Consider the following 5403-nt stretch of genomic DNA (forward strand, 5'->3'; position numbering starts at 1 on the left):
GGAGGGCTGACTTCTCCAAGACACCTGTGCAGAACTGTAGTCTCAACGTGAAAACAGACCACTGAAAAGCAGAATGAAGATTGGGGGAAACCATCTAATGGCAGGCGAAGATGCAGACTTTCTATGGGGGAGCATTCCTGTGAGTTAGCGAAGTGAGAAAGCCTTTAGCTACTGCTTATCCCTTAATCAACAGACACCAGCTCAACCGGCAGACAAACCCCAGGAATATAACCTATATGGAAAAGCCATTGGAAGGAATTCTAACCATATTATGCCCAAGAGAAATTACATGGGAGAGAAATGCAATGAACGTAAAGAATGTGGGAAGGCGTTTAGTTATCCTTTATCCCTTAGGATCCATGTGCAACCTCATGCTGCTGAGAAACGGTATGATTTTTAAATTTTTTACTTTAATGGATTTGGCGATCCTCAAAGACCTTTTTTTTTTCCTTCTCTCTCCCCCGCCCCCGCTTGTCCCCCCCTTTCCCCAAAGGCCTTTTTGAAAAACAAAACTACGAAGAAGTCTGTCAGGGTGGGAGTGGGGGAGAGGGCTAGCAGCCCTGGGCCATGAAATCTGGGAAGGCCACCTCCTTGGTGGTGGTGAGGGGCTGTACATTGAGGGGGGGTGGCTCAGTGTGGACCCAGTCCCTGTGAATTCCTTGTTGAATCCTCCTATCTAATGAAGAGGGAATATGCTAATTGACCATCACTCCATCACAAAGATGGCTGCACCCACAGCTGAGGCCAAGTTCCCATAAGGAGCCTTAACAAGCAATCAGCAGGGACCTGAGGCTACGCCCTCCCCGGCCCCCGTGGGGCTTGACAGGGGACCTCAGGCCGCCTTCCACACCCAGCAGGGCTTGACAGGGGACCTCAAGGTGCCCTTCCCATCTTGGTACTGGGCTAGGGGACCTCAGGCTGCTACCCCTGCCCAGCGCCAGGCCGGGGGACCTCAGGCCACGCCCCCCACCAGGTGGGGCTTGACAGGGGACTTCAGGCCATGCCCCCCACCCTGGCACCAGGCCAGGGGACCTCAGGCCACATCCTCTACCCCAGCACCGAGCCAGGGAACCTGAGGCTGCACCCCCCTGCCTGGCAGGGCTTGATAGGGGACCTCAAGGTGCACCCCCAGTGCTGGGTCAGGGGAACTGAGGCCATGCCCCCCGCCCAGGGGAGACCTGAGGCTGCACCCCCCTGCTGATGGGGGTTGACAGGGGACCTGAGGTTGTTCCCCCCTCCTGGTGCCGGGCCGGGGGACCTGAGGCTGTGCCCCCCCCTGCCTGGCGGGGCTTGACAAGGGAACTCAGGCCATGCCCCCCACCCTGGTCTGGGCTGGGGGACCTCAGGCCATGCCCCCCATCCTGTCGCTGGGCCAGGGGACCTGAGGCTACATTCCCTGCCTGACAGGGCTTGACAAGGGTGGGACTAGCCAGGTCTGGATCTATCCCAATGAGTAGGGGGGAGGCTAGGTCTGGGTCTCACGCGATTTTGAGGCGCATGTGGGTGGGCGGGGACTTGACTCTGGGTCCCATGGTGTGCCCCAGACTCTGACAGGAGGAAAGTTTTCATATACATTTTACTAATTTTCTTTCATCTCTCACACTTCTATTACAGAGAAAGGGCAAATAGCAATATTAAATTATTTCCTCTAATTAATACCATTTCAATGTGCACGAATTTCGTGCACCAGGCCACTAGTTTGCTCATATGGGTTGGTCCTGACAGCCTGAGCATGAAGGGTGAGGGCAGGCAGCGGGGCGTCCCAGCCTGGTATCAGGAAGAAGGGGTGTTTTTTCACATCCTTTGAATCTATCTTATTGGACCTTAAGCAGTGACCTCATATCACAGTCTGGAAAGATCACATTGGAGAAGGTGAACCACTTTCCTTTGCCTAACATTATGGTACATTAAAAATAGTTGCCATTCTTATTATCATCTTCAAATGTTAGCACTAGGAAGGCCTTGGAGATGTGGTCTAACATCATCTACAGGCATAGAGTTTTATGTTTTATTTTAAAAGAACCCAGGTTGGGAAAAGGTGTAAAATACTGTATCAGTTTACTGAGTAGTTGGGGAAATAAAATAATATTGCTTGAAGAAAAACTATGTATTACATCACATTAGACTTAAATTCAGGATGTTTTTTTTTAAACGTAGTGAAAGAAAAATTTTGAGATTTCTTAGGTGTTGAGTAAGTGAGAAGAGGATTTTCTAGTTTTTATCAGGGAAATTTTAAGCAATTTAGGCAAACATCAAGATCCAAAATTTATTGGTAATCTAGTTGTTTGGAAAGTAGATTTTGTCCTAAAAATTGTTACGATTAGCTTCACAGGTAAGGCCACAGAAGTTTAATTTATAATGTAACTGAAGTTAGAATTTTTTTGGATCCCATTCAAACTAATTTGAGCGAAAAAGTGGATGTAGATTTAATGGCTCACAAGCCCTGCCAGGGCAGAGACCACATTGTCTTGATCATTGTTGCATCTCTAGTGCCTTGCAAAATGGTTGGCATATAGTAGGTACGTATTAAGTATCTATGGAATGACTGAAATAAAATGTCAGGGGTATAGCTGGACCTTGGACAGGATGGCAGCTAAGGATTTGAATGCCCTCAGGGTCCTCTTATTAACATTTCTATTATCTGCCTCTTGTATTGTCTTTATACTTTCAGACCAGGTCATTCTTGTGGCTAGAACCTTGGTCATCATGTAGAACATTTATGTTCACATCTTGCTAGGTTTGCATTAAAGAAAATCCTCTGTACTACTAGAATCAAAACTCTAAGGGAAAAGGATCTGATTAGCCCAGCTGGAGTTCAGTGCCTACTATTAGAACAATTAGCCATGGCAGGTAGAATTGTGTACCAGGGGTCCTCAAACTTTTAAAACAGGTGGCCAGTTCACTGTCCCTCAGACCGTTGGAGGGCCGGACTATAGTTTAAAAAAAAACTATGAACAAATTCCTATGTGCACTGCGGGCCCGGGACGAGTCGGCTGCTAAGCAGGACAGGCAGCGGCACCCTGCGGGCCGGATAACTGTCCCTCGGCGGGCCGCATGTGGCCCGCGGGCTGTAGTTTGAGGACCCCTGTAAGGTAGAAGTCCCACTGGAACTGAGGGAAGAGGCTTTTGCCAGTTTTATACTCTGCAGACTTTATCATCTTTTAAGAGGAGAGCTTTATCCAAACTAAGGAGTTATGACGATTCAAGATGACAAGGTCTGGACAGGAGCCTTCAGATATGCAAAAGAACACTAAAGTGAATGTAAGTTATTAGGAGAAAACACACAAGAAAGAAACGTGTAGGAGAACAAATGAGAAGTAATGGGAAAACCATTCCCAAAGTATATCTGGAGGTAGATTTTAAAGAGAAATGTTATTTTATTCAGACAAACATTTATGCACTGTTGAGTAGTTACTGTGTGCCAGGTATTGCAAATGGATCACACTTAGGTCAGAAAGATCTCTAAGGCAGAGTTCCCTCTCTCCCCTCAAAACAAGCTGGAATCCACCTGTGTGAAATTGACTTATGAATTCATTCATCTGATACCAGCAGTGGGAGAACACAAAATCTGCTTAGAGCTTGTTTAACCAAGTTAGCAGCAATAAGGTGGGTGTTAGGAATTCCTCTCTTTTAATTGTTATCAACAACTCCTTAGCCTCACTAAACCAACGATGTTGCTATAATCCTCATATGTATATTGAATATACACTAGACAATAACAAAGTCTTCAATCCTTTTGTTTTGGAAAATTTCTTACCTCTAATGGTCTCAGTGCTCCCCCCCGCCCCCGCCGCAAACTTACACATGTGCCCATGCACACACATCCGACACCCTTTTGAGGTGTTTCTCACATACCCACCTTGGGCAAGGGGGCGGCTAAATGATCCCTAAGAACTCATTATTACCCATATTTTCTATATCTCACTTTAAGTCACCTGCAGAAAAGAGCACCTTTATTTTTTAAGCCACACTGTTGCAACTTGGCTTAAGAAAAGGCCAGAATGAGAAGTAAATTTTAGCCAATTTCCACAGCTCTCCATGCGGAGATTTAGTAAGAAATTCTGCTTCTATTAGATATATCCTACTTCAGCAATTTCCTAAATATTCTATAAATATGAAAAGTTCTGTCAAACACACATCAAGTGAAAAATGAAAGAGTATGTTTTATTTTTCCTCATGTGTGTTACTCCTATTCTTGAACACCTTAGATTGGAATCTCTCTTCAGGCTTGCCTTCTGCAAATTCTTGGGTACAGAAACCTTATTGCAGATGTGGAAAAACTGGCAGAGAACCCCTGTGTCTGATAATCCCCAACGTGTAGAAATGCTTGGGAAGGTCATGCATTTCAGCCTTTTGCTTAGGGTCAGCTGATGTTTGTTGACTGCCTGTTTGTGAACTGCTCTGGACATTGTGAATAAGACATGGCCACTGGATTAGGCCTGCTGGAGTTCAGTGCCTACTATTGGTAACGTCTAATTTTCTTGCTGGTTCACATGTTGGAAGTACATTTTTCATTAGAAAATTCATGTGAGAAGTTAAATGTAAAGCCAGTTTCTTATTGACATATAATCGACATATGACATTATATTCGTTTCAGGTATACAACGTAATGATTCAATATTTGTGAAGTTATCACCATAGTAATATCCAGTCTTGTTAATTACTGAGCCCAGTAGGTATTAAAGCCAATTCCTCTGCACAGGCTTCCTCAGTTTGTCCTCTGAGGGTGAGGAAGAAGTCATTAAATATGTCTTTCCTCCACAGAGGGAACAATGGTGATTCAGGGGAGGCCTGTCTAGCTTCATTGGAGCGGTTGGATCTGTTACAGGAGAATTTCTATGGAGTGAGTGGCTAGACTAGAGGGTCATTGAAATAGACTCTATTTTTTAAGTCAACAATTTTATTGCAATCATTATTCAGGTGGTTTAAAGCAGATAATGCCCATCCCTTGAAGCTTTTGTTTTAACCAGGCTTGTATCTGTCTAGTATATTTATAACTGGCCTATAAGAGGTTTATCTCTGGAATGGGGCATGCAAGGAGAGGACCATCATAACATTTGAAAAATGTTTTTTTTCCCTTCCCTCACTCACTGCAACAATGGTCTTAGTCATTTATGATTTTATACCTTCTTGAATGCTGCTGCCTAAATGTTATTTTCCATGTAGCTGGTTACCAAGCAGACTGTTTCAACAAAGAAAAAAAAAAAAGGTCTTGGAAATAGTTTTCTGTTTCTATTATAATATAAACTGTTAAAAATTGTAAGCTGCTAAGCAGTGCTGAATTTCGCTGTTTTGATGAAAATGTGATCAAACAGGGAAATAATGCCTTATTCATCACCTTTTCCCCGTATGTTCTTTTGGGGTTGCCAGCATAGCAGATTATCAGAAACTTGATTATGTTTT

Source organism: Plecotus auritus (genome assembly GCF_963455305.1).
Source record: "Plecotus auritus genome assembly, chromosome: 8".
In the NCBI taxonomy this organism is placed as follows: Eukaryota; Metazoa; Chordata; class Mammalia; order Chiroptera; family Vespertilionidae; genus Plecotus; species Plecotus auritus.